This window comes from Monodelphis domestica, chromosome 6 (genome assembly GCF_027887165.1).
Source record: "Monodelphis domestica isolate mMonDom1 chromosome 6, mMonDom1.pri, whole genome shotgun sequence".
Lineage (NCBI taxonomy): Eukaryota > Metazoa > Chordata > Mammalia > Didelphimorphia > Didelphidae > Monodelphis > Monodelphis domestica.
Genome location: NC_077232.1, coordinates 69404126 through 69416855, shown reverse-complemented (window position 1 = coordinate 69416855; position 12730 = coordinate 69404126). Strand labels below are relative to the sequence as shown.

General features: G+C 41.2%; 2 protein-coding genes across 8 annotated transcripts in view; one reads left to right on the top strand and one right to left on the bottom strand.

Moving 5' to 3' along the window:
* GTF2H1 (general transcription factor IIH subunit 1) overlaps positions 1 to 11370 on the bottom strand; it is a 36545-nt gene extending 25175 nt beyond the window's left edge. For 2 of the 5 annotated variants that reach the window (XR_469326.3, XM_056802207.1), the window contains exon 1: positions 10962 to 11107. The gene's annotated coding sequence lies outside the window, so the exon portion shown is untranslated. Of the gene's footprint in view, positions 1 to 10405; positions 11108 to 11214 lie in introns of those variants that run through there. The other 3 variants (XM_056802206.1, XM_056802205.1, XM_056802204.1) reach the window with 3 other exon arrangements.
* A 48-nt stretch (positions 11371 to 11418) lies between these two features.
* HPS5 (HPS5 biogenesis of lysosomal organelles complex 2 subunit 2) overlaps positions 11419 to 12730 on the top strand; it is a 66583-nt gene continuing 65271 nt past the window's right edge. For all 3 annotated transcript variants that reach the window (XM_007497010.3, XM_007497009.3, XM_007497008.3), the window contains exon 1: positions 11419 to 11550. The gene's annotated coding sequence lies outside the window, so the exon portion shown is untranslated. The remainder of the gene's footprint in view (positions 11551 to 12730) is intronic.

Genomic DNA, 12730 nt, shown 5'->3' with positions numbered 1-12730 from the left:
GTGACAGAGTCTCCCCAGAGGGAGTTCCAGCCAGAATCAGCCTCCCTTGAAAGACCTCCTTAGAGATTGTCTCTCAAGAGCCTGTATATCTCAAGAGCCTTAATCAACAGTCTCTCCTTTTTCTTATATAGCGGGTTTTCTCCTATGTTACCTTCCCTAAGTTCTTACATCTACCAATCACAGTAGACGTTTTCCAAAGGACAGCCCATTCTGAATTCACACCTGAGTAGATTAATCCTTTTAGTAATCCACACCTGAGTAGGTTAGAATCTCTGTGTAAGTTTTTTCCTCTTTGCTCCTTTTAAGTTCACAAGTTGCCTGACCTTTATAGGTACTTAGCACCCCTTTGTAATTAATTCTAAAAATAGGCATGGCTTAAGTATGGGTTTAAGTATTTTTCATTGTTCTGCAAGGAGTTTTTCTTCCCTAAAACAGTCTTAAGTATGGATGGAGTAGAGGTCTTCCCATTTCTGATCTAAGTAGAGTTCTCACATTTTAGATCTAAGTAGCTTCATTGTTTAAAATGGGGAATGGTCTTAACCAAATGTTCTAAGGTAGAGTCTGAGAATCTTTTAACATTCACAAGTCTGAGAAATTTCAAGATTCACATAGCATGGGCTATATAAAATATATACATACTACCCTTTTAATAAAAACCTCTGACAAAAGTTTAATTACTCAAATTTACAAAGAACTAAATCAATTGTACAAAAAATCAAGCCATTCTCCAATTGATAAATGGGCAAGGGACATGAACAGGCAGTTCTCAGCCAAAGAAATCAAAACTATTAATAAGCACATGAAAAAGTGTTCTAAATCTCTTATAATCAGAGAGATGCAAATCAAAACAACTCTGAGGTATCACCTCACACCTAGCAGATTGGCTAACATAATAGCTATGTAAAGTAATGAATGCTGGAGGGGATGTGGCAAAGTAGGGACACTAATTCATTGCTGGTCGAGTTGTGAATTGATCCAACCATTCTGGAAGGCAATTTGGAACTATGTCCAAAGGGCGATAAAAGACTGTCTGCCCTTTGATCCAGCCATAGCACTGCTGGGCTTGTATCCCAAAGAGATAATAAGGAAAAAGACTTGTACAAGAATATTCATAGCTGCACTCTTTGTGGTGGCCAAAAATTGGAAAATGAGGGGATGCCCTTCAATTGGGGAATGGCTGAACAAATTGTGGTATATGTTGGTGATGGAATACTATTGTGCTAAAAGGAATAATAAAGTGGAGGAATTCCATGGAGACTGGAACAACCTCCAGGAAGTGATGCAGAGCGAAAGGAGCAGAACCAGGAAAACATTGTACACAGAGACTGATACATTGTGGTACAATCGAAGGTAATGGACTTCTCCATTAGTGGCGATGCAATGTCCCTGAACAATCTGCAGGGGGTGGGCTATGGGAGAGGTGGTGGGAGGGGGGAGGGAAGAAAAGAAAATGATCTTTGTTTCCAATGAATGGTTTTTGGAAATGACCAAATAAAAATTTAAAAAATTAAAAAAAAAGAAGTGTGCAATTAAGGTAAAAAAAATAGAATGGTGGTACACAGATTTGAAAGGTGTGTGTTTTTTTTTTCTTTTTAAAGGAGGGAGATCTGAGTATGGTTATTGGTTAGATAGAAAGAAGGTACGGGTAGAAGAAAGACTGAATGTGCAAATATGAGAGGATAAATGCTAAAACACAAGCAGGGATAGAAAGGATTGATAGGATAAGTGGAAGGGTTAGATATAGAATTGTCTGATAAAGCAAAGATGCAGAGAAATCCTAATGCTAAGGACTGAAATTCAACCATGAGCATTTCAGTGAAACAATATATGAAGAACTAAATTTAGAAAAGGGCAAATGGAAAGGTTGGAGACTTGTGAAAGAATGAAAAAGTTTGGCACCATAAGTATTAGACTTCTGTGACTATAATAATAAGGGAGAAGTATGGAGTAGTGGGTACAGTTGGCTTTGGAGATAGAAAGCCAGAATTCAAATCTCACCACTGACATGTATTGAATGCTACATCACAATCTAATGTCAGAAACAGGATCTGAACCCAACTCTCCCTGGACTCCAAGACAAACATACTTTCAGTGTTTTCTCCTCTTTCTGTGTCTCTAGTGCAGTTTAGTAAGCTGATGAGGGGCTTGTATAGGGCTGGGGATTGAGAGATATGGGAGAAAGTTAGGAGGCAAGGGAATCTAGGGTGTTAATGGAAATTACAATGAAATGGTTCATGCTAAGCAGCTAGGGAAGTAAAGGGAGAAGTATGCTGATGGACAGATACAACATAAATGGACTAAAGGTTGGGAAGAAGGATTGGAGGATCCAAGTGAGAGATGTGAAATCACACAAAATCATACAACTTCTTATCAACGGGTGAAATTCAGAATAGGTCACCTTGGAAGGAGAGTAATTCCAATGATGATGGGGTTCAGTATTATGGCTATGACTATAGCTGGAGTGGAGATGCAAGAAGTATGGATCATTCAGGATGCCATGAAACTTCCATTACTCTAATATTTAACTTACAGAAGATGTCAGAGGTACAGAATGTTTGAAGTTATGAGTATCTTCTATGAGAGATATTTGGGATCAGTTTTCTATGTCAACTCACATCAATTCTCAGATTTAATTATCATCTCCATATAGTTTTCAAATTCTATGTCTAGCTTTAATTTATTTTCTTTACTCCAGACCACATCTTAACTGGAGATCCTGCTTGTGTTTCAAACACAGTATATTAAAAAACTTCCCCTCCTTCAAACGTCTAGTTCTGCTGTAGGCACCAGTAGCCTCACCTAGACTTGCAACCAGTCATCCTAGACTTGACTCTTAATGCCTTCCCATCAATTATCAAGTCTATTTGACACTACTAATGACCACCACCACTACTCTTCTGGTCGATTCCTGCTCCAATTTTTTCCTCCCTTAAAACATTCTTTAGAAGCTGCTAATTACTTTTGTGCTAAAATATAAATTCCAGTTTATTATTAAAAGTCGTTTAAATCTGGCCTCTACCTACCTTTTCTGGGTTAATTACAAATGTTTCTTTACAAGTGCTCTCATATTCTAGCCAAAATGGGCCACGGTACCATTCTTTAAACTTAAAATTTCAGCTCCAGCTTCCTCTGCCTTCAGACTGCCTTTTACAGCTAGAAAACATCTTCCTTTCTAATAAATCTCCAGCACCGTCAAGGATTAGCTCATATTCCCCCCATCACCTAAGGAAAGCCTTTTTTGAGGTCTCTGGTCCAGAGCTAACTTAAAAAAAAAAAGTTTGATAATGATTTCAAAATCACTAGTTTCCATTGTAATTCTATACTACACTTAAAATGTTATTTCAGGGTCCACTGACTTTGCCAGAATGCAAAAGAGGTCCGTGACATAAAAAAGAATCCTTCTTAAATTATCTTTATTGAGCTATTTACTTGCTATTCTCTGTGCTCTTCTCCCTCTTTCACTGTTAAGCTTCTAGAGCAGTGATGGTGAACCTTTTAGAGACAGAGTGCCCGCCACTCCATCCCACACAGGGGAGGGGAAAAAAGCACATTGGGCTGATGGGCGGAAGAAGTAAGGAATGTCCTCAGCCAGTGTAGATAGGGGGAGAGGAGTGGCCCAAGATCTTGCTCTGCTGCCTGTGAGCTGCCCACCTTACCCTAGACAGGGGAGGGAGGAAACACTCCTATTGGGCTGTTGGGCAGAGGGGTGGGGATGTGAAAAAATGTGGTCTGGCAAGGTAGAGCTGGGGAATAACGCAGCTCTGCCCATGTCCCGCTGCCTTTCTAGTAATGACCTGGAGGAGGGAGAGGGATAGGACAGCGTGCACAGAGAGCACTCTGTATACCATCTTTGGCATGGGTGCCATCTTTGTTCTAGCACATAGGAACTATTTTTGCCTTTTTATCACAGTGCCTCTAGGTAGAAAGTAAGAGAGTAACATGGATAGACTTGTGCTTTAGGGAGAAACTGGAATCAAGGAAAACAATTAGGAAGCAATGAAAACAATTCATGTGAGTAACGGTGAGGGCCTGAAATAGTTATTAAACTGAGTGATTGGAATATTTCACTGATGTGGTCCAGTGGATAGTGCTGGTTCTAGTCAGAAAGACCTGAATTTAATCCCAGTCTCAGACACTAGCTGTGACTATGGGCAAATCACTCAACTCTGTCTATTGAGTTTCCTCATCTGAAAAGGGGATCATAAAAGCACCTACCTCACAGCACTGTTGTGAAGATTAAATGAGATAAAATTGTACAGTGTTTATTAGCATAGTACCTAGCACATAAGCAGGCTCTTAATAAATGGTTGTTTCTTCTCCTATTCTGAATGCACCTTCCTAGTTTATGGGGCTGTATTCCAGACCCAGGAAGTAAAATGATGAATAAAGTAGGATATATCCAGGCAAGAGTAGTGAAGTTAGATTAATAATGGACATAAAGCTTTGGGAGTCATTCATTTGCATAGAGGTGATAACTGACCACTTGGATTTTGATATGCCCTCAACTTAATTTTTCTTTCAATTCTTAGCTTCCAGAAATTATTCAGCAACTAACTACTTAGCAAGAACAGAGGATCAAGATTATTTGAGCTTTATAGGAAAGATAACATATAGTTCTTACTACCAGAAAACTATTTAATAATAAAAGGGGAACCAAAAGAGAGGACAAGAAAATGAGCCTAAAACAGAGAAAGAATATGTTGAAGGGAAGGAATAGTTTGTTGTACTAATATATTGAGATGTAAATAAAATAACTATTGCCACCTTCTAAATCTTGCCCGGAGAAGGGAAAACTTAGAGGGAACATGATTTTGCATGGAGGAGGGATTACTTATTCTGCTTGACCCTCAAAGGGCAAGTCTTTGGAACAACAGATGGGAAATATGAAGAAGCTAATTTAGGCTTGAGATAAGAAAAAGCTTCATAAAGATTATAGCTTTCCAAAAGTGGAATGGAATGCCTTGGTGTTCCCTTCATTAAAGTTCAATGAACAATGGCTAGCATTATAGAGGAGGATTTTTGTTCAAGTATAGACCGACCTGAGGTTCCTTTAAATTATGATTTCTATTAAAACTCCTGTATGCCTACAGACAATGAAAACAAGGATTGGAAAGCTAATTGCCGGTGTAACCGGTTTCAAAAATTAGACTAAAAAGAGATGATAGTGGTAAGATGATCTTTAAATGGCAGTGGGGAATCAAGGGATTTATGAACTCCATTACCTCTGGCAAACTGAGAGAGTAAAAGGAACGGTTATTATTGAAGAGTATGGAGTGGGAAGCTATGACATAGATGGCAAATAAGAATTCAAGAAAAATATATATTCTCTTTTTGGATTAATAATTAAACATTATAGGTAGATGTGGATAATTAAAACCCAAACCAGTAATTTTTCAGTGTCTGAAAAAAATATTCCTTATACTAATGACTTCTGTGAGGTCCAGACAATATAATATTCTATGAGAGATTTGAGTGGAGAAGGTACCTTTAACTGTAAGTCAGGGGCAGAAGGAATGGAAGAAGAAGCATTTGATCTAGATCTAAAAGGAAGAGAAATATTTCAATAGATAGAGGTATGGATGTGACATATTGAGGTATGTGGGATGGCTTAGAAGGAGGACAAAGGACAAATCAGCAAATAGCTAGAGGTTCAATCTGGCTATGGAGTAGGAAACTAAATCAGGTACATACTAAAGTAAGAGTTGAAGAGACAGATTAACAATGCCCTTGAAAAGCAGTTCATAAAGTTCACAACTAGGCAATGTTGAGAAGGGTTTTGAATGTAGAAGATATACAAGACTCAAGGGAAAATGGCTTCAAGTTAACAACACCAATGGAGCTACCCCAGAGGAGTTATAGACATTCCCTAGACTGTTTCTTGGCAGGGTTGCTTAGGTAGCAGTTAGGTCTATGTTCCAAGACCTAAACAGGGTCTAAGGCATACTTTCAAAAGCTCCACTGAAGGCTTAAATTTATATATATGAATAGTAATAATAACGTAAGCAAATATTGTCAGTTAAATGGGAAGTTTTTGTAGGTATGTAAAGATCATTTAAAGAAACTGGAGATTGTATGTGAGGCCATTATAATAATCTAGGTAAAAGGTGGTATGGGCCAGAACCAGAATGGTGGCAGTGAATGGAAAAGGAGGGATGCGAGACTACAGAGGTACAATCAACTAACTTGAAATGGGGTCAGGAACAGAGAAGAACCAAAGATTCCCAAAGGCTAGGTTTGGATAATTGAAAGGATGGCATTATCATAAAGAGAAACAAGAAGTTTGGAAAATTAAGTGAAAATATTAAATTAATTTTGTACAAGTTGAATTTGAGGCACTGCTGGAATGATATCCAGGAAAAGATATCCAACAGGCAAATGGAATGGCCTAATGGAAGTGAAAAAACAGAAATGAATGGTATCACCAAGGGAGACTAGAGATAAGCCATTTGGGGGAGGGAGATGGAAGATAAACCACCTTAGGTAACAATCAAACAGTCTAGAGCAGAAGCAGAATTGGATATATTTAAATAGGAGGTTAGTGGTGTTGAATCTAGCAGAAAGATCAATGAAGATGAAAAAAGGCCACTGTACTTGGCAATCAAGAAGTCACTGGCCTAGAGCACTTGCTTAAGGTTCTAAAGCAGTGGCCTGCTGAGGCCATTTATCTGGCCCCCACCATACTTCCAGAAGGGGTATCTTTTTCATTGGTGCTCCTGGAGTACTGTATGTGGTGGTCACGTACAGTACTACTTCCGGTGACATAATCTTTGCTTTTTTGTGGCTCCTTGTTCTGAGAGTAACTGAATGTGAATGAGGTGCTGTGCAAAGGATTATGTGGTTGCACAATGGAAGACATCAGCATGGTGAGTGGCAATCTGGAGGAGGGGATTCTCTGCATTGTATATACTGCTGCTCAGTATAGTGGTGGTGTTGAGGGGCCTGTGCAAGGTGTGACAGGCCCATCACAGCCAGCACTGCAGCCTCCATTATCCCAGATAGCAGTATACAGATTTGTTCATAGTTTTTTTTATAGTCTGGCCCTCCAATGGTCTGAGGGACAGTGAACTGGCCCCCTGTGTAAAAAGTTTGAAGACCCCTGTTTTAAAGCCAGGTATGTGTCAAATGCAGGACCTGAACCTTTATCTTTCTGGCTTTGAGGTTGATTCTAGCCACTAAAAGCTGAACTGTCTCTCTAAGGTAGAATCAAGTACAGAAGTGAGGAAATGGTGTGATCAAATGTACTTTTAGCAGCAGAGAATAAGAGAGAGCTGGAATATGAGCTGAATCAAATAGAAGGGCAATGGGAAGATTTAAAAAGAGGGGATCTGGGTATATTATATGTAGAAGGGAAGGAGCTAATAAAGAAGAAGAGAGATTCTAGATGAATTTGAAAGTCAAAATGACTGATGAATTATTAAGTCCTGTAGGATGGAAGGGGAAAGGACCGAGCGCACAAATGGAAGGGTTATGCATGACAAGGCTGCTTTTTTTTCTGGAACCAGAGAACAGTAGAGGATTAGTGAAGATATTGGGTTGATTCTCTCAATGAAGAAAGGTCCAAATGCCCAGTGACTTGATCCTATGATGATGCATCTTTAATTGTGGCATGAAGAATGGTGCTTAGCCACTGTTGGTTCTTGGCATGTCACTTTGATTCAGCAGCTAGAGGGGAGCTAAGGGTAGGGGTCCATATGCAGAGGTTAAGGATGAGAAAGTATTTAAGTTTAGGAGATATACTCATGGAGTAAAGACAGGAAGAGACAGGTCACAGAAAGACTCTATTTGCCCTCTCCAAAGTCTGTATAGATATAAGATGAATCTTTTTTTTCTCCCCAAAAATGACTAAATCAGTGAGACAGCAAAAATATCAATCAGGGAATTAGTCAGAACAAGGAGGAGGGCACCTTCATGCAGTGCCAAAGTACAGAGACCTCCAAGACAGGTGATAGAAGGAAAAAAAAAGTCTTTATTTCAGAAAAAATAATTTTGGGAAGAATTCTTTTTCAATTGGAGATATTGGTGAGGACAGAGCAGATTTGACAAAAATCTGGCTACTAGGCCAAAGATGAGAAAACTTATGAAGGATCAGCAATGGGGCAATGGAAGTTCCCACTTAGCCCTGGTACTTTCATTGTATATGGAAGAGTAAGAGGATGGGTATGCAGATTCCCATAAAGATGTACAAGGTTGCTCTGGCCAGATAATCCTACAATTATGTAACTAAAACTACATGTAAAAGGCTCAGACAAAGATGACCTAAGGAAAATGACAAATGTGCTTTGACTGGTAGAAGACTAGGTTTAAACTCTAAGAATCTTTGATATGCTTTTATCAAGGCGCAGGGCAATCGTAAGGCGAAGAAAACCTTTCAACCTTCTTTTTTTGCAAGGCACATGGGGTTTGAGGACTCCTACTAAGAAGCAGCAGCAGTAACAGGAAACCTTAAGGGCATCAGAGAGAAGACTTGTTAACAGAGAGCACAGCAGGGTCGTGGGATACACTCCTCATCATCATAGCAGACTCAAAAAGGTAGTGCTGAAGCAAAATTAAATCTTACTCTGGGATTATCTAGAATCATGATTCCACTTTTTAGATCTCATAGCCCATTAGTATTTTCATACATTGACAAAGTAAGAAAAGGGTTCTGAACTTCAGATATCATATCATCTACTTCCACTTTAGTCCACCGAAAGTTTCACATATACTGATATGAGCAAAAACGTATCTCCTAAAATATTATTATGTAATGTAACAAGGCAACGAGGTGATAAAATTTATAGAGCATCAGACCTAGTCAAGAAGACACTAGCTGTATGACCCCGGAAAAGCACTTCACCTGGTTTGCCTCAGCTTCTTCATCTGTAAAGTAGAGAAAGAAATGGCAAACTACTCCACTCTTTTTGCCAAGAAAATCCCAAGTGGGGTCAGGAAGAGTCAGATAAGACTGAACATCTACGGATTTATTATAGGTTTTACTCAGCTACTTCCATTATAAAAAATCTGATTTACACTTAAGAAACACCACTTGTATAAAATGAGGCATGTCTCTAATCTTTTTTTAGCTATGCCTCCCTCATGTATTGGGAGGAAAGCCTTATCAGAGATACTGCCTTGGACTTTCAGATCTGTAGATTTCCCATGTTCATATCACTTTAAGTATCAGAAAAGGGAAAACTAGTTACATTTTTTCTAAATGGAAAGGTGATTACTTCCAAAGAGAGCTATTATTTTTTCCAGTATAAAAGCTCATTATCTAGAATTCTACTTGCTAGTGGAAAATAGTGGGATTACCAAGAAAAATTAGTAAACCGATTCAACATTCTTTAGAGACAGGAAAGAAAATAAAAAGGTTAGATATGACTGTAGTAACTAAAATTTCTATTTGCATCTACACAGAAAAGCAAAATAGTTGTGCTAACTGTCAAGGATGGTAACTGCAGGACTAGGCAGTATTATTCAACCATTTTCATTCTGCAGCAGTTTGGGGGAGGAGTAAATCTGGCAAAAGGGAAGAAAGGGAGGGGCACAAATACCAACAGTCAGAAGAAATGGTTGGTGCAGAGGCTAGTTTAGTACATTAAAAGAGAATAAAAGTAGTTATTTACTATGTCTAGGCAGAAAGGGGCTAGAAAGTTAACCCCAACTCATACCATAAACAGGTCTTTCTTATTTAGAAAGGACAGGTGTATTTAAAGGGAAGGAGGTTACTAGATTAAATCCTGCAGTAGTCAATACTAAATGGAAGTTAGGGTCAGAACTATTGGGAGAAAAGGGTTTGCCAAACAACATTATGTCTTTACAATAGGACAGCAACTTGACCCACTGGTTGGCAGTAAGTTTGAGAAGCAGACATAAACAAGATTGGAATGGATAAAAGGGTAATTCAGGAGAGGCTTATTTGGAAGCTCTGACCTGGATGAGGACATCTGCGCAGCTCTTTTAACAGCAAATACATATGAAATGGCTAGAATGATCTTTTATTTATACTGCTTATTTCCCCTAAAAAATACTTTAATTCATTCCAAAACTTATTTCCAATTTAACACTTTGTTGAGCTTACTGTTACTTTCCTTATATGGGTCATTCTGGCTGGATTTCTGTAATTTCTTTTGCAAGATTCAACAGGGAAAAGTTGCCAACAAACCTTCCATTTTACAGATAGAAATACAAGGGGAAAACAACACACAAGGGTCACTGAATTCTCTTGGTTGAAGACACTTTCTCCCTGCTCTCTTCTCCCCGACCTCACCCCCCCTTTCCCATCCTCAGGTCCCCCAAACGAATCTGGCTTGGTCAGCCCTGAGAACGTTACACAAAGATCTTCCGTTTCTCTGTGACCTCCCCTTCCATTCTGACAACTAGGTTGGGGCAAAATCCAAGCCTGGGAGTGTCGTTGAGTACTCACACTGGTCCACCCGTTTGTTTGAAGGGTCTAAGACGAATACAGGCCTGTGTGCCAGGGACACAACTCCTTTTCTTGGAGCATGGGGGTATGTTATCGGTGTCACGGACCTCCCTGGGCAGTCTGGGGAAGTCTATAAATTCCTCAGAATGATTTTAAACATGTAAAAGATTATAAAGGAAGTCAGTTATATCGAAATGGTTACCGACTATGTATATGTACACGTATATTTTTAAACCAAATTCCCGCTCTCCAGGCAAAAAAGTCTTGCCATCGAGGGCGGCAGGGGCCCGAGGGTCTTTTCCCTGGGTCCCTCAAGAGCAACCTCGGCTCTTCCCTTCTCTAAGCTCCCTCCTCGAGCCCCTGGAACAGCTGCTGCTCCTTTCCCAGAGAAAGGCTGAGTCGCGGCTTCCAAGCTCGGGGTCTGGGGCAGCGCCAGTTCGGGGCCCAAGCCCGGGGCCGCGTGTCTAGGCACCCCTGGAGTGGGCACCCCAATCCAGCGGCCGGTTTCGGCAAGCTCAGGAGTCTTCTGCTCCTCCCTGGTCCCCCGTGGACGTACCGTGGAGCCCCGGCCTGGGCCCAAAGGGAGGGTCGCTGGGGCAAGCTTCTCTCCGTTCCTCTATTCACTGGCGCTGCCTGGCTGAGCCCGGGCTCCCGCTGCCGCCGCCTCCGGTACTGGGGGGTCTCTCCTCCTCCATTGCTGCCTGGGAGGACACGGGGGGCACGTGACCGGAAGCAAGGAGGCGGAGCCTAGAGGCCACGTGACAGGGGAGGACAGCCGCCATGACACTTCGTTTCCCCCGCCCTCCCACCTTCACGCTCTCCTTCACTGGCACCTCTTTCCGACTGCAGACAATAGCGAGATCCGCGGCTGCTGATGCGGCTCCAGATGACCCCACTCCACGACGCCCCTCAGATTTCAGCTCGCGCCAGGCCTAGTCCCCAGCAGCCGGCGACTTCAGGCTGTGGGGGAGCGTTAGCGTGGCCTCGGCCCGAGGGGGAGGGACCGCGCGGCGTCCTGTCAGGTGACGGGGAAGCGCCGATGACGTCCATGGCTGTGCGCCTTGACGTTTGTAACTGACGTCATCTGGGTTGAAGTTGGAGCTCCGAATTACCCAGCTGGCTGGCTGTTAGGTTCTCGGCGCGGGGTGAGTTTTCTTAAGTGCTCGACTGTGCACGGGCCGGTCTCGAGGAGGGATTCGCGGCATGTGAGGCCCCGGAGCCTCGAGGCTGAGAAATTAGCTTTCCCCTTACTTTTCTCCCTTTCCATCTTTTCTCATTTCCCCATTTCCTCCTCCTCGGTCTCCTTTGTCCCCCTCCCTTCCCCCCTTTTTTTTCTAACCTGGTAAAGCTTGAGGCCTGGGGAGGGCGGCCTGCCTAATGCGCTCTGTGCAAAGGTGCCCCTCACTTCAAGAACAGAAAACCCCTGCCTCTGGCTCGGTTTACTCCAGCCCCGCCCGAAAGGGAGATTTAGGCTCTGTCACAGTTTGAGAACTTGACAGTTGGTGGTTTCATAAGAGAATTTTAGTATTCGCTTTACTACCGCCATTTGCTTAGGACAGCAAATCTCATAACTAGCTAGCGTTTGCAGAATTTAAATAACATCAGACTTTTAGTTTCGGTAATCAACTGGTTATTGATTGGAACATTTCTAGCTCAGCTTTATTACCTTCATTTACGGAAGATGAGATATAGCACCAGTATTAATAGTCTTCAAATTCCAGGTTTATCCCGACTGATTACTGGTTAATTTATAATTTTACCTGGTAAAGATTTTCCCTTCTGATATTTGTATTTGTATGTAAATTTTTACCTTTTTCCTTCTGCTGCCCGTGTAACTAAGGCCTAAATGAAGTTGCTGAAACCACTGCTCACAGTATATTGTGGGTCTATGCTGAACATGTAATATACCAGTAATTAAAATGTCTTACCGTGTTGACTACAGATTCGTGGACCATTTCTATTTCAGTAGAGTCATAGAAAATCTAGCCTCAACCTGAGAGAAGAAACTATTCTACAGCATACTGCAACTGGGATCTTCTTGCTTTTGTTTGAAACCTCCTAAGGATCTAGATGAAATACGTTGCTTAATGAAGTAGCCCAATCCACATTTGAATTGCCCTGATTATTAGGATATTTTGCCCTAAATTAAGGTTAAATTTGCCTGTTTTGCATGTTCTACCAGTTGTTGCCATTTTTTTCCTTCTGTGGCCAAGCTTTATAAGATCCGACCTACCTCTTACCATTTTGGTCACGAATGCTTTCCTTCTTCATCCCCTTCTCTTGACCTTTTAAGTCCTAGATAAAATTCTGCCTTCTGAAAGAAGC